Below are 21315 nucleotides of genomic sequence, written 5' to 3'. Positions count from 1 at the left end.
GTTATGCAATAGGTATGTTTAGGACCTAAGCAAATCTATTGTATATCACCTAAGCCTTAGGTGATATACTTACGTGACAGATGTGCTTATGTTACATACTTACATTGTAGATATGCTTAGGTGATACACTCAAGCAGTAGATATACTTAGGTGACATAATTATCTGCAGATAAACTTAGGTGAGAGTGAGGTAATTGCATTCATAGAGAACTTGCAAGTCTGGACTAGTTTATTCCCATTTAACACATTGCGGATGCCAGCCTCTCGACATGGGTTATTTACATGGACAAAAATGACATCTTAAGGGGTCCCTACCGCCCCCCGGTGACAGGTCCCCCCGTTAAAGATGCCTGGCAAATGCAGCGGTGGACAGAGGATGAGGTCATGGCTGCGTCTGTAATTATCTCACTTCCAGCTAAATATAGCGTCCTGGCCGAGAAGGCCTTGGTTATTCAAACACAATGCAATGCAGGAGGGAGCGGGTGATAAATTTCGCGGGAAAATAGCCTCCCTTATCTCCGTCTCTCTCTCTCTCTCTCGCTCTCTCTCTTGCATGCTCTTAGCCTCTGAGAGATTTCACATTCCGATCCTCAGACATTAATGGCTTATCATAGCCTGCTTGGATTTTTAGCACTTTCGTGAACCTGTCGCCTCCAGTAGCACGCGGGTGTCATTAACGCCACCGCAGATGGTCTGTTCTGACTCGGACGAAGCCCTTTTGATATCAAAGCGTCGTGGCCGTGGAGTTTAGACTACGTGCAAGGCGATGGTCCAAATACACGGCCTGGCTTGGCTAAGGAAAACGCTTCACCAAAGGCAGAAAGCGCCTTCGGCGTCAGGCATAGCCTCTTTAGTTTCCGTTTTCTGTCGTTCCATTAGTTTTTTTTTGTCGTTTTCCGTTTTTCTGTGCAGTGCGTCATGGTAAAGCACTATCAGCTCCCCGTGGCACGGGCGTACAGCAGAGCATTGATCAGCACGCTCTAACAGATACTTGAGTAGGACTCGTAACCAAAAGGCTGCTGGTTCAATTCCCCACTGGGGCGCTGCTGCTGTACCCTTGGGAACCCACAATTTCCTCAGTAAATGTCCAGCTGTATAAATGGATAACATTGTGAAAACCTGTAATTGATGTAAGTTGCTCTGGATAAGAGTGTCTGCTAAATGCCAATAATGTAATGTAAAGTAATGTAACAGAGAGAGTTGGCCTGCCTTTCTCTCGTGCTCAGTGCTGAATGGTCAAACAGGGCGGTGACTAACCAGTAATGCTCTGCCAATGGAAATGCCTGTCCCCTTTCATGGATATGGATACTGTGGCTTTGTAAAGTATTCAGACCCCTTCGCTTTTTGGAAAGATCTGTTGTGTTATAGACTTAGGTGTATTCTTTTGCCCATCAATCTATATAAAATAACCCACAATGACAAAGCAAAAACATTTATTTTTTTAGAATTTTTTGTAAATGTATTAAAAATCAAAAACTGAAATATCCTATTTATATAAGTATTCAGATCCTTTGCTATGGCTCAGGTACATCCCCTTTGCTTTGATTATCCCTGAGACAGAGTCTAGAACATGACTGGAGTCCACCTCTGGCAAATTGAATCGACTGGACTTGATTTAGAAAGGCACACACCTGTGTATGTAAGGTCCCACAATTCATAGCACGATTCATAGTGCATCTCTACATTCAGCTAGTGTAATTATTCATAAGTATCCATTAAGAGTACAGTTACGGGCTCCCTGTCAGCGGATCAAACATTGTTTTGTTGCAGTGGGCCCCAAAATGAGTCTGTGAAGTGGTTATCAAAAGGCTATGATATCTGTGTTGGGTAAATATCAAGTAATGTTTTCTTTTGATTGTGCTACAAAGGGATTTTTTTGGTTTTTGGTAATAATAACACATTTTGAAGCCATATTTCATTATTTAAATATAGTTTCTATGCAATCATCACAGTGCAACTGGCCAAGTTGGATGTTGGTAAATGGAACAGGTCATCAAGTGTGCTTTATGAGCACGGCAGTTATAACACAGTGTGTGATATTAAAATGTGCTTTTCAGCACATAGATTTTGCCCCCCAGAATTGAAATCATAATGATATAGACTCTTAGATCACCATCAGGAGGCAGCAGCAAAAACCATAACTGTTACAGCGCTCTTTGAAACAGGAATCGCACTCAATGCAACTCAGTGTGATTCAAGTGTGAACCCACAACCATTGCAACCCTGTGGCATAGTTCCCTGACATTGCACGCATTTAACTCACTGCAAAAAGACCTAGGTCCCTTGTTTGCGGTGCACTCAAACTGCTGACCTGACTCCAGAGGGTGACATTGTTGTCCATAGCGGCCACTCGTACACCTGGGCTGTGTTGTTGTCACAGTTCTTCCGCTCTCACCTGAGCACCTGAAACACTACCCCCTAGAGGAATTTCTCATATCTCAAACTGTGTCCTACTATAAAATATTTATATATAAAAAATGTAATCTAATGGTTTAACGCGCTCATTAGGTCTACCAGCTAGCTTGTACCTTGCCTGGCCAACCATTGAAACCTGGTCATGCAGCGCTTCTAATATTGTTGACTCCTTATGGTTTTTTTTGCTTATGTCGTACTCTACCTCATTTGTAAGTCGCCTTGGATAAAGGCATCTTCCAAATGAATAAATGTAAATGCAAATGTAGATGTTGTTGAAGCAGTCGGCGGGGCTGGTGGGCTTGAGGCCTGGCCCACAGCTCCAGATAAAGCCATGATAGCACTCAAGAGGAGTCACCTGGATCTCAGACTGGGTCTGCTACCAAGGATACACGCTGGGGCGCCCCCTACCCCATCCCACAGCTGACCTTTAAGTCACGGCATGCCTTTCCGTCCCTACAAACCGCAGAAGGAGGGATGTTAACCGCTGTGTCAGACTCTCAGGCTGTGCCCCTGGCATTCCGGCAGCTGCTGGCAGATGTTCTCCTTCAGTTCAATGTGACAATTCAGTGACATCACTGTCCTTGAGTGGAACTGGCTTGCAGAAAATGCTGACAGAAACGTTACTGCTATAAAGGGACACAGGGGGCTATTCACTGGAAAAAAAAACTAATTTTCTTCTTTTCTCTCTGAACCTGACAGTAATATGATGTTTTCTGCATAAAAGTGTCAATACATATTTATGATATCTAGGGAAAGAGCTTAGCTGGACATGCATCATTAATGTGAAATGCTCTTAAAAGATGCACAAATGCTTGGTATTTCCACCTAAACACCTTACCTTGGTTTAGGTTCTCATATAACCACCCTTGGTGCCTTTTAAGTATGCTGTCAAAACTTTGTGCAAAATGGAATTTTTCAAGCCCGCTTGACTTTGAAACTTTCTGAGGATACAGCCGCGAAAGGCTAAGGTCACTCTCTTTCCTCTGCAGACTTTACCACATGGTCCCGGGCAACGGTCAGTAGGTGAAGCCTGCTGCCGGCCGGAGGTACGAGCAGTGAATTCGTGAGAAACTTGTCCCCTCGTCCTGGACAGATGGCTGTTTCAGACGCTGCGCTGCTCGCATAACTACCGCCTCTGTCTCGCTGAATGTCCAGCCCCGCCACCAGCAGAAGCGGGCGGGTCTGAAAGATTACTTTGCAAGGCAAGACGAGATCACAGAGGCGTGCAGTAGAGCTGCCCTGTCGGTTCCTCCATCGACAAAGAATTAAAATGAAAGAAAAACATTTATCGGCTACCCAGGACCTCCCCAGAAGCACAGGTGGAGTGCCAGTGTGGTGCTGGCTTGAACTGTAAGAGTCAAATCCCTGATGGGGAAGTTCTGTTCCCCTCGCTTGTGTAAGGTGCTTAGCCTGTGTTGCTTTGGTGAGGCATACTGCAGCACAATTGGTGCAGCACACCATTGACAATTGTGGAGAATTGTCATCAATTGTCTACAAAAAGCTTGGAAAGATGGCATCCGTGTGGAAGCAAAAAGTCACCTGTTAAATTTATACTCCCATCGCTCCTCATTTCCAGCTCAAAACTGCTGACAGAATCTTTGCAACTGCCGGACAAACTGTCTAAAGGCAAGGATTTAAAAAACGAGAGTGCCGAAAACCTGTCCACAGTCCATAGTGTGTGAGAACAGACCACGAGGCCTGGAATTTTCTGTTCTTCGCCTGTCACAGGAAATTTCCATTGCTGATATGAGCTCACATTCACACACACACACACACACACACACACACACACACACACACACAGGGAATGATGCTGAAACTGAACTAACACTGTCATTGGCGCGCACACACACACACACACACACACACACACACACACACACACACACACACACACACACATGCTCAGGGAATTATGCTGAAACAGTATTAACACTGCCATTGGCATACACACATGGACATCCACCCACACACACACATATCCACCCACACACACACCCACACACACACACACGTCCACCCTCGGGGTCTGGGGTCTGAGATTAGTCAGGCCGCTGATGGCATTTTCTCATGTGTCGTCATTATGAGCATTGCATAACACTCTACAAGCTGTAGAGAGAGAGCCAGGAGGAATCTCAGCCCTGAATTTCACCCATTTACTGCATGTGGCTTTGATTCTAAGGACAATCAGTAAATACAGTAGCTGCTGCACTGTACAAACAGGCCTATCATGCCCTCAGCAGTGATGAATTCCCAAGCTTTTCTTTTCTCCTCTCGATGTCCACAAAGAGGAATGGTTCTATTGAAATGTCAGTAGTCCCAGCTCTCTACATTACCTTGGAGTCATACACTGTGTGTACAGAACAGAGCACGGCACTTTCGTGAAAATTGACGTCTTCACAGAGTTACAACGCGGCAAGAGACATACTCTCACATTTATATTTCACATAAAAGCATACAATGAAATATTTATCGTTATGCATCTTCAGTGGCATGTTTCTTGCATAATATCCAGCTGATAATGCAGCTCTTGGTCTCTATAGATTTATGTCCAACTTAGAACAGAGGGTGTCTGTTACACGTTATTACAACCATTAATTTTCTCTAAGAACCTGTAAAATAAATACTATTTCATTTTTCCACGGTCAGAATGAGACTGATTTTATATGATTCAGTATCACTCCTGAATAGAAAAGACCTTTTTGCCTTTATTGGTTTTGAGTCTCTTGATCAGTGGGTGTTGCACAGTTCTCACTCTGATTCAGAGGGTGCTGTAAAGCTTAGTGGGGCCCTGTGGCCCCCTGTCAGATTTTGGTGTTTGGTTCGGGTCACGCGCGCCATTTTCCCCATGCCCTGGCGGCTGCTGTGGCCGTCAGGCCGCACCTATGCCCCGTATCTAATTCCACCCCCACACTTCAGCTGCCGTTCTCTCCACACCTTGTAGCCTGAGAAGGGAGAGAGCAAACCAAGTGAGATCCGTGGCTATAAAAAGGGCGTGCGTGGCTCGGCGGTGATGCAATGCTAAACCTGTGAACCTGAGATTCAAAGGAGTGCGTCCGCCCCTAACAGGATATGCCTCAGAGCAGAGAGAGAGAGAGAGAGGGAGAGAGAGGAGCAGAGAGAGAGAGAAAGAGAGGGAGGGAAAGGGATAGAGAGAGAGGGAAAGGGAGGGAGAGAGGTAGAGAGAGGGAGAGAAAGAGAGGGAGAGAGAGAGCATGAGGGAAGGAGGGAGGGAGGGAGATAGAAAGAGAGAAAGACAAAGAGACAGAGAGAGAGGGAGAGAGAGAGAGAGAAAGAGAGAGAGAGAGTCCATGAGGGAGGGAGGGAGGGAGAGAGAGAGAAAGAGACAGAGAGAGAGAAAGGGAGGGAGGGGGAGAGAGAGAGGGAGAGGTGATAACAGCACGCTGGGGCCGGCTGGCGGTTCTGATTTATTTTTACATGCCTCATCCTCTCCCCGCTTTAGCACGTCGGGGGAGGCCTGTGTTTGGGGAGCACTCCCACGGTGGGTCCAGGGGTGGGTGAGATCAGGGGGGATCAGCAAAACAAACTCCACTGACTATGAATTCTTCAGTAACCATTAGCAGGAAGGGAGTCAAGTCTCTATTTAATTACCTAATGATTTTATCATTACTATTATCGTTTCTTTTTTTATCTGAGAGTTTGAAAAGTCAAAAGAAATTGTGTAGTAGTGTAGCATAGTGGTAAGGAGCAGGACTCATAACTGAAAGGTTGCTGGTTTGATTCCCCGCTAGGGCACTGCGGCTGTACCCTTTGGCAAGGTACTTAACCCACAATTGCCTCAGTAAACATCCAGCTGTATAAATGGGTAAAAAACTATAACTAATGTAAGCTGCTCTGGATAAGAGCATCCGCTAAATGCCAATAATGCAATGTAAGTTGCATTTCTGAAATAAAAATTGTGACAAAGTCTGAAAACAAAACTCTTTGAATAAAAAAGAAAAAAATAAAGGCAGTGCCAATGTGTTGTAGAGACCTGTTTCAGGGAGCTGACGTGCGGAGCAGGTGGCTGACCGTTTCTCACACCCAGGGAAAGTGACAGGGCTTGCAGAGCCGGGTTCTGCACCTCTCGGGTTGGCACGGGCTTGCCGGGTTGACAGTGCCAGCTCTGCTTCTGGTGATCCGTTCCTCTCTTCTCACCTGCTGCAGAGGTGCTAAGCCTCCGGTCTGTGGCAGCACCTCCCCCACATGCACATCAACCCCCCAGTCAACCAAAGGGGAATGCTGCCTTACAGTAAGCCTCTAGGGAGGCTCACCTCACTCAGAATACACTCCCAAGGGTACAACGGCATTGCCCCAGCAGGGAATCGAACTGGCAACCTTTTGGATACGAGTCCTGCTCCTTACCGCTATGCTACACTGCCACCCACTGTACCTGAGGCTAATGTTTCTGTGGCAACAGTCGGCCCCCTAAATCCAAGCCAACTATAAAAAGACACTCAGATGGATGTGTGCCTTAATCTTATTCTTTGACAGGGAAACACTCCAGTAAATGAAAGGGGCTCATTTCAACATAGAGAAGCCCAATTTTTCCCAAATGGTCTCATATCCAAGTACTAACCAAGCCCATCCCTGCTTAGCTTCAGCTATTAGGCAGAAGAGAGGTAAAGAATGGTATGGTGTTGGCATTAGAACTGTTGTTACAGCACATGACATTATTGGCATTTAGCAAGCCCTCTTATCCAGGGCGACTTACATAGGTTACAGTTTTTACGTTACGCATTTATACAGCAACCTTTGCAGTCACAAGCCCTGCTCCTTACCGCTATGCTACGCTGCCAAAAACTACCGCATTGATCAGAGTCGCCACAGAATGAAATGGAAACATGGTGGCAGAGGATTCTATTCCATTGCTGTGAAACCAAACCGTGTGCACATTCATTTTTCTCTTTAAAAGCCCATGAGACAATACCCAAAACACATTTTCCTGCTATTATATAAACCCTGTTCTGCACCACTGCGCAGCATGTTTCAGAGGAAGTTTGTAGGGTTTCTAAGTTATAGGTTCAGGGAGAGAATTGTATTAGATTTCCAAAAACACCTTGTAAGTGGTGTAAAATATTTAATAGAGCTGGGAACTACAAGTATTGGAAATGGTAACAGTAATATTTCACATGTCAAGTGCAGTATGATACCAATGATGGTAAAAAAAAGGTATAACTATAATACAGAAATCTCTTCTGTATCAGGAAAAGGCCACTTGTTGGGCAGTGCTGAACAGTTTTGAGTAGCAGGTGGATTAAAGGTTATAGATAAGTTCTCTGGCTCCCCTATAAGTGGCTGTTGCTGGTAGCAGTGATGGGGATTTTGGCACAGCAGGCCCTTGACTGATTGGCACCCAACCTGCCACGGTCAGTCTGAATGGATCATTCCTATTGGACACCCAGGGTCAGTTACCTCACCCTATTGGCCTGGTAAAATCCCTCTCTTGGACTCCAAGCCAAAGATCACATTAGCTCATCTTGTGCTTGTGTTACCTTTTTGTAAATTCATTTGTGACAAACACCATAAATGTGATCCCCTGTTTGCGTGCAAAAAAAGACACGTCCAAGTTAAGAGAACATGGTCACAGCAGTTTATTGTCCTACATTCTTTAACAACTGCACAATCATCATTAATTCAATCTGGTTGCAGGAGCCGTTGTGAACACCACTCCAGCAAGTGAGAGCATCAGATATAAATATTTAAATTTCAGATCAGTCTATATGCACAGGGCCATCGGTTGTCTGTAACTCTGGCGTCGTTGACACGCCCCTACCAACTGTGACGAGCGGTACCTCCCCATCTGCTACTGCTGGTTACATACGTTCCGTTACTATGGTGATGGTGGTCTTTGGAGAACATCCACTGTCTCCTGCATCTGTCACATTCTGCCACGGTTCCCAGTATGCACAGTGTTGGCCTATCAGTGTATCATATCAGCTCCTCGGGTGTTACCGTGGCTGCAGCGGGTTTTATGACATCACCGAGTTCCACCAGAAATGGATCCAGAACATGATTATGGTTAAGAGACCTTACAGCACCAGTAAGGTTTGCTGAACCTGGATGTGATTCTGGTCTTTCACTGTGTAGTGATGGCAGGCTGAGGAGGGAGTGTGTGTGTTGGGGTGGGGGGAGGTGTAGGGGGGTGGTATCACTGGATTGTGGGCGGATACCGGGGGAATATTTGTCCCACTTAACCGATTTAGAAATTTCACTTGCCTTTAGCGGTGAACTCTAATGGACTGACATTAATGTGGTCCTTGATTATGTTCTTTGCCGCCTTTCTCTAAATGTAGTGATACTTGTGAGCCTTGATTTCAGTCTTCAGATATTGCTCATGCACGGCGAGATTTTGGGCTCAAAATCAAATGGTTTCATTTCCCTCAGTGCCAGTGGACTGCACACATTCCTTGGGCATTAATCTCTCTCACATGAAGAACTGATACTGGGCAATGAAATTGCCATCTGGCACACTCATTAATTTGTGGCCTACATTCCTGTGAATTCCGGTAGGTTGGCTAATTGCTGCTCTACCTGGCAGCTACGAAGGCCGAATAGCCTCCTTTTGAGGGGCTCCGAAGGCCAGTTCCTGTTCCGCTGAAAGATTCTAAAAGCCAGGTGGAGTTCTGTTGAAAGGTTCTGAAAGCCAGGTGCTGTTCTGCTGAAAGATTCTGAAAGCCAGGTGGAGTTCTACCGAAAAGGTTCTGAAAGGCCAGTTGCTGTTCCGTCGGGAGGTTCTGAAGGCTGCGCTCTCTTGCAAAGTTCTGCAGGGCTGCAGCTTCTCTCAGGCTTGGCACTGTGCACACAGCCGAGCCTTGGAGCCGTTTGGAGAGCGCCGGCGCTGCAGGCGGTCTCCGCTCCCCTCCCACACCCCGGCTTGTGGAGGCCGCTCCCGCTGGGCGCAGGGAACGGGCCCGGGCTAACTAACAGCCTCCTCACACATCAGCCAATCACATTCACCCCTGCAGTGCTCTCCAGTCACTCTGGAGGCACAGAACCAACGCAGGTCTGAGGAACCGTTTATCCGCTATAACAGTTTAGACATGTTTACACTACCTTATCCAAGACAGCAAACATATTATGCTAACATATTATGCATGTTAAAATCTCTATGTATTGCTTTTGTGCACACTCTCATCATGAAAAGAGTGTGCTGTAAGCCTGACTCTTGTTATAAACATGAGATTTTTTTTTACATTGCATTTGAAAACCATTTTATTTTTTCTTAAACCTAATTTAAGAATGTAATGTAATTCTAAATGAAACTTGTTTGCTACAAGCAGTTCAAGTTCCTTTGAGATATTAGTTTACAGTGTGATGTCCAGCAGAAAGATTTTATTGAATCTGTTTCCATCACTGACACATCTCTAATAATCATTGATCTGTGTCTGTATAAGGTTCAGGCGATGTTCTTTTTGTATGTATACTACTGCACACTACATTCCTGCTTCCCACCTTCAAATGGGCAAAATCGTTTGCTGTTGTAAAGTATACTAGGTAATATACATTTGAACTAAGCTGTTGAACTCTGTTGAGAGCAAAATCAAATTTTAAGAGACACAATGCAGGTACTGTACTGTTTATGTTGAAAAAAACTTGATTCGTTATAAGATATTTTGATAGTGCCCCCTGCTGGCTAGTGGGTAGAAATGACACTTTTCATACAAAGCAAAAAGAAAAAAAAATGTCACAAATATCATAAAGGAAATGAGAACATTCAATTTTGAAGGCAAGGATACACTGAAACACATGCACACATACACAGGCACACACACACACACACACACACACACACACACAGAGTCAATAACATTCTAGGCCGTGCAATCCAGCAGTGCATTTGCAAATGAAATCTTTATTGGTGCAGGATGCTGGGAGCCCCCGCACCCCCCCGCCCCCCCCGGTGGAGCATTAGATGAGAGAGAACTTCATCCATCAGTTTCAATTGATTCACCAGAGAGGCAACGTGGGATGCAGAGAGCATTAACTCATTTCTATCGCTCATTAACACTGATACACCGACAGTGACTCATGTTTAATACAACAGAGTCTCACTGTTTGGCCATATAGTATCAAAAGCAGGAGGAGCAGAATGTTCTCCTCTCACTATTGTCCCACCGAACGGGAACATAAATTCTGGCCTCTTATATTGGCCGGAGTCCATGACTGGGCACACCCGTCCTAGCGCATTAATGACCAGCGGGGCCTCTGTGATTAAGGGGTTCCCATCGGCAATGCCCAGTGGAATTCTGCTTTACAGAGCAATAAAAGAGGCAACCGAAGGTATCGTATCAACATGGCATGGCGGTGAGACTCTGACTGGAACCAAGACAAAGACATCCCTTCCCTATCGCTGACGTCATCTCAGTCACTCACACACTCGCTCACACACTCATACACACACACACACTCGCTCACACACTCATACACACACACACACACACACACAAATACACACACATACACATACAGAAACGCACACACAATGAAGTAAACATCAGTAGAAGATGTGTACAGATGGTGTAGCCTACTCATACTCATGCTCCTCCTCGAACACCGGTCTCCCTCTCTTTATTCCTTCTTAATTGCTAGGTATATTTTGTATTTATGAAAAATTGCCCCTGCGCAGGCAGTGTGATAAATCCTCTCAGTGGTTTTCTGTGTTTTTCAGCACCATAATTAGGTAATGGGTCAATTAATTCCATCAGCTCCGTCACGCTACAGGGAGCACAGCATCGCAGAGAGGAGCTGCATTAAACCGCCGCAGTGATGTGTCACATGCATGTGCACTCATGTAAACAGACACATACAGGCACAGCGTCCACATGTGTGCAAAAAGATGAATACTGTACACACACATGCACATGCACAAACAAGCCCGGTCTGTGTGCATTCACACACAAGCATTCAAATATGCCCAGACACATACATACATGTGCAATGTGTCTGTACATCCACACAAGCGTGTACACACACACACACACACACACACGCACACACACACACACACTTTAGTATGAGTAGAGGATTTGAGATGACAAGTATTTTAGCCACTGCTGTCATGAAAACCTACTTGTGCCTCTGCAGCCTTAACAATAAGGTACCTCTGTAGTCACGACAACCAGGCCAGAAGTCCAGGGAGGAAGGAGAGATATATGTAAGGTGGATGACTGTGGTGTTAATGACACACCGAAACAAAAGCAGTCAAAGTGATAGATGCGCTAGAGCGCAGCCCGTCTGACAGGCCCGCGCTGCCATCTCCAGCAGCACGGAGCGATGCTGTAATTAGGACACAGAGCCTGTCACCGCCCAGCGAGGTCGTTACGCAGAGCGAAAGGTTGTCCTCCCGAGGTAATTAACACCTCCTCGGCGCACCTGCGACTCCAAACCCCGATCTCGCCAAAATCCAGTGAACCAAAACCATTTCCAGTGCGACGCGGGTCTGAGACACAAAATGGCGGAAGGGGGACACATACACACCCCTGTTCAGGAGGAGACAGAGGAAACTGGAGCAGCACCACTGAACCTACAGAGGGACCACACCCGTTTAAATGGGATTAAAGATCTTTGGTGAGAATCGCTGCTGGTTCAATGGCTCCTGTCCATATGTGCCTTTGGTGTTATTTACCTGTGGACCAATCAGAGTAATGCATTGACCAGCAGTGTAGCATAGAGGTTAAGGCACTGGATGTGTAACTTGGAGACCAAAGTTTCGGAGCCCAGGTAGACCACTGTACCTTTGGGCAAGGTATTGTATTTAACCCTAACCACATTAGGTGGGCTGTTGGACCATCAATCAAGCTGTATACTGGATAATATGTAAAGTCTGAGTAACATCACTGTTCAGGACTATTCAAGCCTGGTCTTGGAGGCATTCTGGTGTCAGTCAACTACTGGTTGAAATTCGCTTCTAAAAAATTCTGCAAAATTAAGGAGCCACATATAGTTGAATATGTCACTGTTTGACACCCACATGCTACTGGCGGGTGAAATTCTGTTGCTAAATCATGCAGTGGGAAGAGAATGCTGCTCCCTGCTGTGCATGGGTGTATGACCTCACTTTCTGACAAATCATTCAAGCAGAAGCTAATCGCTCAGCCAAACACGAGCTCACGTCCCAGTTTATGATCTGTGTATCAGTTGTGAAGTGACTGCTGTTCCCTCTTGGTCACTGAAGTCTGAACTCACTGAATCTGCTGTGCTCTGGCATATAACAGTAACATCCTTCAATAACGTTTAAACTTTCAGTCTAACATAATCCAACTCTATATACATGCCACAAGTCTAAATCATAGAAATATTCATCCTCTTTGGGGCCTTCTACATACTCTTGCTGACTGTTCCTGTCAATGCACAGACACTTAATTATTATTATTTTTTTCATACACTCCGCATATTTTATACATTCATACATCTTGTATATATTCTTGTTGTCTTAGGTTCTTGCTATATGTTGTCATGGCACTGACACATGGTAGCAACCATAATTTTCGTTGTGCTGAACAATGACAATAAAGCTCTGTTATCTTATCTTATATTATAGATAACAGAGCTTTATTGTCATTGTTCAGCACAAGGAAATTATAGTTGCTACCCCATGTCAGTGCCATGACAACATATAACAAGACATGTGCATGTCGTTAGTATTATTACAGAATAATGTGACAATTTAAATGTGCAAAATTCTGTATTAACAAACGTGGAATTTTGCCCCTTAAATTGTCACATTTATCTGTAATAATACTAACACCATGCACATTAATTTCATTATGAAATATGCCAGGGGATGACATCCCACTTGGATTACTTATTTTACATCAGGTTGCTAAAATGTTTTGGCATTTCTCCTGACGGTGTTGTTAACTTTGTTCGCTACTAACAGCAAGTAAAAAGTCAGCTTTAAAAGTCTGACTTTGTGACGCAGGAAAACATCTTTACAATCTAGCTAAAACGGATGGATGCTTACGAAAGGAGAAAAATAATGTAATATAAATAATGTTGAATGCATTATTTTTCAGACACCCGGATTGCTATGCTTCAATGCTCTGCTAGAGAAATCTCTATGCAGAGAACACTTTTTAAACACTGTGTTGCCTCCAAAACCTTTCTAAATAGTGAGTGACAGTGTACCTTCCAGGTATCGATGCAGTATGAACGATGAACAGGCATTTTTTTTTCTCTTACTCAGCCATACATGCAGAATGGTTTCAAAGGGCACTGAAGATCCTTAGCTTCAAGCAATCAATACATCATCATTATTGTTACAACTATATGCTGTATATTTCCATTTCTTCAAAGGCTAAAGGCATTGTGGTTGCTCTGTGTAAATGGAAATCACTCTCCCATTGGCAGCTGATTATCGTTTGGCGCATGTAACACTCTGGGTTTTGTTTTGATCCAGGTTAAAACCCTTTCTCTGGTACAGCCCCATGCATCAGCCAAGCAGTAATTAAGGGGAGTGGTTATAATATATACCCACAATATTTAACCACAACCACCATAATATGTATCCACAGCCTGACCCTATGGGGCAGCGACTAAACTCCTCTAGGATTAGATGAGTAATTCTGTTGCATGTAAAACACAATCTCACACATACATTACAGCCCATCAGTAGAGAAATAAATCCATATAACTACCAGCATTATGTTACATTACATTAATTTAGCAGATGCTCTTGCCCACAGCGACTTCCAGTACAAGTGAACAGATGTGTATCCATCCAAGTTATAAGAGCAACAGTGTCAGACTGGGCTAGCAACACTCCCACCGAGTGCATGCACAACACCAGATACATTTCTGTGTCATAGACAGGTTGATGAATACAGAATGGACTATTGTATATAGTTTTAATTAAATTTCAGCATGATATTAAAATGTATATGACAGGAAAAGGCTTTTTCAAATGACTACAAACCCAACCTCTTTAGCGTTGAGTAATTTTTTTTTTTTTTGCGTTTACATGACTTTGGGCCATACAGTGAATGAATGAATGTCTGATGTCAATGACCAAGAGATGTATACAAGCAAATTAATTAATTTAAGTAATAATTAAACTGGATGGAAACCAGAGAGGTAGCAATTTGGCTTCAGTACAAATTCACAAAGGAACAGGAGAGATATTATAGCACCATTGATATCTATACAGTTACAGTATTTTGCTCAAGCATGCATTGAAGTCAACTTGTTCTCATTTTGGTACCACATGGTGACACGTCTGCAATATGCCGTGACTGAATGTGCTGTAATCCTTTCATCCTCCATTGCTTGCTACCACTGCAAGGAGTGATTTTAGCCACTTTGCGGCGACTGTACTCACTCACAACGAATGGCAATTTATACCACACAACAATTGCTATGTCGCAAATGGGTAACTAATCTAACATACACAAGCTAACCCTAATCCTTTATGTCATTACATATGCTTGCATACCCAGCAGTTAAACAGTATTTAATTGCTGAGCACTTACAACACTTGGCCCCTGCTGTGACCAAACAATTCTGTATTGTATTAATTGGACAATGGGATAATATTTCCATAAATCTCGTTTTCTGTTTGGATTCCTGTCCCATTGTAAGCAGTGAGCTGCTGTGGATTCCCTCCCTCCCAGTGCGGTATTGATTCGCCGGTCCCTGGGGCTTCCTACAGTTTCAGCCTGAGAGAAAGGCGAATCAGCATTCAGGCGCTGTAGTTCACTGATGGAAAAACCACACCACCAAGCATTGCTGAAAAGCATCAGCAAAACACATGCCCCTGTAAGACCTGCCTGGGCAGTACTGCGACTAATGAGATTGTGCTTCACACATGGTGAGAAAGATTTCCAGCTGACGCCAATAATTTAAATCTACAGAGTAGAAAATTTAAAAAAAAATCCTTCTAATTTGATTTGTGTTTAAAAGATAGCATTTTGCATTCATTTTACCCTGTCAAAAGTGCATACCCTTTAGTTCTTTTTTATGATCTGCCGTGTGTTAATAATGGCCAGAGTGCTCTAGAGCTCAGGATGGAAGGAGGTAAATCCAATATCTGTGCCGTAGCACTGACCTCCAAACATCATCTGTCAGCAAATGAGAAGAGCCCACTACAGTGTTTCCAGCATGGGCACAAAACATAGGAATCCCTTTGCATTCACACACCCACATGCATGCACACACACCCGCATTCACACACCCACATGCATGCACACACACCCGCATTCACACACCCACATGCATGCACACACACCCGCATTCACACACCCACATGCATGCACACACACCCGCATTCACACACCCACATGCATGCACACACACCCGCATTCACACACCCACATGCATGCACACACACCCGCATTCACACACCCACATGCATGCACACACACCCGCATTCACACACCCACATGCATGCACACACACCCGCACACACAGACCCACATGCATGCACACACACCCGCATTCACACACCCACATGCATGCACACACACCTGCATTCACACACCCACATTTATGCACACACACCCGCATTCACACACCCACATGCATGCACACACACCCGCATTCACACACCCACATGCATGCACACACACCCGCACTCACACACCCACATGCATGCACACACACCCGCACTCACACACCCACATGCATGCACACACACCCGCATTCACACACCCACATGCATGCACACACACCCGCATTCAAGCACCCACATGCATGCACACACACCCGCATTCACACACCCACATGCATGCACACACACCCGCATTCAAGCACCCACATGCATGCACACACACCCGCATTCACACACCCACATGCATGCACACACACCCGCACTCACACACCCACATGCATGCACACACACCCGCATTCACACACCCACATGCATGCACACACACCCGCACTCACACACCCACATGCATGCACACACACCCGCATTCACACACCCACATGCATGCACACACACCCGCACTCACACACCCACACTCACCTGAACGAACACACGCCCACATGCACACACAGACCCACATGCATGCACACACACACATCCAAACACGCACACTCACCTGGACAAACACACACACTCACGTGCACGAACACACACCCACATGCATGCACACACACCCACACGCACACATGCACGCTTACATGCATGCAGACACTCACATGCACACCCCCATGACAACCCCCGGTCAGCCTATTTCTCTCTTGCAATTAAAATTCAATGCGCTGGGAAATAGCTACAGTAAGTAACTGTTACAAAATAGTCAGGTACACATAGTCTGTTTGGAGGGAGGCTTTGAATCTCTACCCTTTATCCTCCATAATTAAAGTGTTAATTTAAAGAATAGCTGATTTAGTGATCTCACTCCCCTTCCCCTCAGTCTTTAGTGCAGATAGGCAGTTTCATTCATGAATATATGAATCATATCTTCAACCATTATGACTTCATTATCTCCGCTGTCAGTCCTTGTTCTGCATGTCATTGTAATTAGCACACTGAATATATCATTTTTTTCCTTCAAACCAGCAAGATCTCACACACACACACACACACACACACACACACACACACACACACACACACACACACACACATACACACAGGCAGAGACACAGGATCATCAATGAAGGTATGTAAGTATGTCATATATGTGAATACACATGCCAGTGCCCCTTGACCCTTGACATCCCCCCCCCCCCCCCCCCCCCCACACACACACACACACACACACACACACACACACCACACAGGTGTCACTAATCTAGATGTGAGTCTGGAGTCATAATTGGGAGGGGACCCTTTGGTGGCCAATTATGACTCCACTTCCTGCTCCAGCCCCTCCCACCAATTCCATTTTACGATTTTATCCACCTCAAGCTCTGGCTCCGCCTCCATCTCCAGGTTCTCCTCATGATCCAACTCCGCCCACGACTCCAGCTTTGATTTCAGCTCTGGTTCAAGATCTGGCTCCGCCTCCATCTCCAGGTTCTCTTCTCATGATCCAACTCCGCCCACGACTCACTCCAGCTTTGATTTCAGCTCTGGTTCAAGATGTGGCTCCGACTCCATCTCCAGATGCAGGATTCCAGCCTGAATTACCATTCCTTTAGCAATGCCTTTCCCCAGCATCTGACCCTTTCACATTGCATGTAGTGTGTTTCCCCTCATGAATTTAAATCAATAAACCTCCCCGCCAGTCAACCTGGCTGCAGTGAGGGGCGGGTCAGCCTGGCGGAAACTCCAGAGAGGGGGGCGTCGGCTCAGATTTCAGATGGACCAGGAGGAGCTGCAGCTAGGCTCTGGGCCAGACCCCATTAAGCTGCAGGTACGAGAGGCAGTCTCACTGCCCTGATTGCAACAGCAGAAGAAACTGTCTCCATTCCAAAAGGTAGCAGCAGCTGCAACCCCATGAGTTTCTTTTATGCTTTCATGGTTTTACCGTAAGCCACTTTAGCCCAGCACATTACTGCCAATCAAGTCTCAGGGTGCTTACATGCAGGATGTCCATTAATCAAAGCAGAAGGGAATGTCAGTCTGTTTCAGAATTTTATGCCTGTTAGGGACAAATGTTTTTTGAAGTGCTTTTGGAACTGGGCATAATTTAAAGTAGTTTGCACCCACCGTTAAAACAAACTTGAATTTCTTTTCGCCAGTCTCTGCATGATATAATTACAATCACATTATGTTCATTTAGCAGATGCTCTTATTCAGAGTGACTTAGATAGGTTACAAGTTTCACGTGTTATCCATTTGTGCAGCTGGATATTTGCTGAGGAAATTCTGGGTTAAGTACCTTGCCCAGTGGTACAGTGGCAGTGTCCCAGCAGGGAATCAAACCAGCATCCTTTTGGTTATGAGCCCCGCCCCTTACTGCCATGCTACACTGCCAACCGATGTGGACTTTTTAAATTCTGTAAGTGTTTTCATCCATGCTTAAAGCGTCCCTGCACGTTTATGATTTTACTTTCCTCTTTGGTTTTGTGTAAACTCTCCTCATTACTGAGTAAACTCCACTCATTACCGGCAAACAGCGAGGCCTCCAGCATCTCATTATTAATTTACACTGAGAGCAGCGCTCGTAAAACGCTTCCCCTTCAGGAAATCTGACCCTTTTTCCATCTTCTCTCTGCCTCTCTGTTCTTCCAGAGCTGCATCCTTCTCTACGTGGCATTTTGCCTGGAACATCTGAACAGCAGGCCAGAACACCAGCACCCTGAGCACCACTCTGCACACCAGCCCTGAACGCCAGTCCTGAACACCAACTTTGACCATACGCCAGGCTCTTATTTTCATCTAAGAGAACTGCTGCTTATCGGCACACTGTGTCTCACAGCAATTAACAGGAAGGTGAGCGATTTAACATCTCATAAAATCACAAGACGTTAAATCACAGAGGTTAACCAAGACATAGACCATTACTCAACTTTTTTATGCCTCCCAAGTTTGCACAAGTTATTTTGATATAAAAATCGATGTCAGCAATTTCAGCTGCATGGGTTACTTTCCAGACATCAAAATCAATGGATTCCCCTCTGATCTGAACTGACATATTGATATTTTGAGGTCACTCAAAGCTAGACTGCCACAATAATGCACTTACTGGAAACTTCAGTGATAAGAAAGTGGTGCTTACCAAATGCAGAATTTCCACTGTTAGAACTGTGATCGTCAGAAGCTTTCTCTATTCATTTTAATGGAAATTTTTGTATTAATCTAATAGTTTCATGAAAGTGCCGGTCAACCACCTCTGAACTTTGTTCAACACAAACACAGTTACATTTCAATGCAAGTGTGCGTGATAAAGTAATGCGTGTTTACTGTATGGACACTCGGATGTCATGGGAGACACGAGAAAGCAATGCCTGCACACTCTGTAATAAATTAAATAGCTATCGTGTAAACATCATTCAGTCCCTCGAAAAAGCAACAGTAAATCATTAAAAGAAAAAAATCATTAGTCAGCATAAAACATAATTACTGCGCATGCAATGCTGAGACAGACGTTAGAGGAAGAATTTGGCAATTCCGTACGTGCACTGAGTGAAATAAACAGAACATTAAGAATATTAATGAGAATGCTATACAGATTGGCACCCCGAGCTTCTCTGATCCGTGATTAAGTGCCCTGTCAAACTTTTTTGTTGTTTGTTTGGTTTAAAGATCTCTCTGACAACTGTCTTTTTATGATTCACTATTTATTATGTGAATCATCGCTGCTATGTTTCAACTTTTTCATTCAAAATTTTCATATATGTCGTATATGATCCTTGTATAATATATGATAACAAACGTCCTTGCATGTTAATTTGCGTATTTGAATGATTACTGACTTTGTTCATCTGCCTTCATTGCATGATCCGCGTGCTCCCCCTAGTGGCTGCATTGTAGATCACCACGTCGGCCATTGTCTTGCGATATATAGCGCATGTAGTACCTGGCTAGTACTAATCTCTCTCAGTTTTAAAGTAACACTCAGAACAGAAGTAGTTCGGCCTCAGTATGGTGCCGCCGAATAATTACTGTTGCTACGGACATTGCGCTTACCCTACATGTTATGAATTAATAAGGTTGATTTTACGTATGAATTCCGGTTTCCACCAGACAGACCGGTGTACAAAACCATCAACCTACACCATCTGCCTGGAGACAACGCACGTTAGGCAAAAAGGGAAGCACTGTAATACTCCCAGACCGGCCGCTCATTGATGGCACTTTGAACAAAATGCATGTACCAAGTTAGGAGTGCTGTACGTCTTAATCCTAATAATGTATGGTAACTCATTACAGTCTTCACCGTCAGTTCAACATTTAATCATAACAAGGTTGCTCTCACCTTCTCCAGTGTGAAAAGTAATATTTATGTGTGTGAAAATAATCTTAAATATGAAGTGTAAAGATTAGAGGTTTTATTCAATAGAAAAATATTGAACTGTTGACATATTGACACTCATTTATTCAACATAAGCCCATATCAGTGTAACAATATCTGTGTAATCTCATATGCAGTATGTTAAGGTATATGTTAAAATAAATCCCATATCTAACATATATTATGTTCTAAAATTGTGATTTTTGTAAGGATGAAAACTATAAATAACCATGATTGGCTCTAAGACTGAGATCTTGCTCTACCCCCAGTGAAAGTAACACTTCCTAAAACTTCCTTTTAAAAGTCTATTACGCAGCAAAGCGAGAGTTCTGAATGCCATCCAGAGGAAGACATTTGTGAATCACACAGACGGCTGGCATTTCCTCTTTCCACTTTGTAATTATGATGAAATAAAACCCAGACAGCTGGACAGTAATGTCTGTGGTATATATGTATATATATATTTTTTTTTGCCGTCAGCAGCTGTTTGGGTAAGTGTGTGTAAAAGGGAAGTGGGATTACATCAGAAATAACAGTTCTGACAGAAGCACAGAGACGGCCGATCGGAGAGGAGCCTCAGGATGGATAAAATGTAGACAAAATAATGGTCAGGCCCTTGGAGATCTCATTTTACTCACTGCAACAAAAAGCAAAATGACTTGGTTTCAAACCAACACAATAGTCAAGGGACAGGATTTCCAATGACGTATTCTGGGAGAATTCCCATGTGCTGGATTGCCTCTGTACAGTACAAACAAATGACTTTTCTAAAATCAAAGAAAAAATGATGTGCATTCGATTTTTATGTGCATTTCCACCTTGTATACAACAGTACAACAAAAGAATGTTCATTGTGTGTGTGCGTGCATATATATATATATATTCATTCAATTCATTTTTATTTTTATAGTGCTTTTTACAACACAAGTTGTCACAAAGCAGCTTTACATTGTTCCCAGGCCTGAGACCCCCTGAGAGCAAGCCTAAGGCAACAGTGGCAAGGAAAAACTCCCTATCAGGAAGAAACCTAGAGCAGAACGTTTGTAGACGGTTT

Source organism: Megalops cyprinoides, chromosome 22, assembly GCF_013368585.1.
Source record: "Megalops cyprinoides isolate fMegCyp1 chromosome 22, fMegCyp1.pri, whole genome shotgun sequence".
NCBI lineage: Eukaryota > Metazoa > Chordata > Actinopteri > Elopiformes > Megalopidae > Megalops > Megalops cyprinoides.
This window is presented reverse-complemented; position numbering follows the sequence as displayed.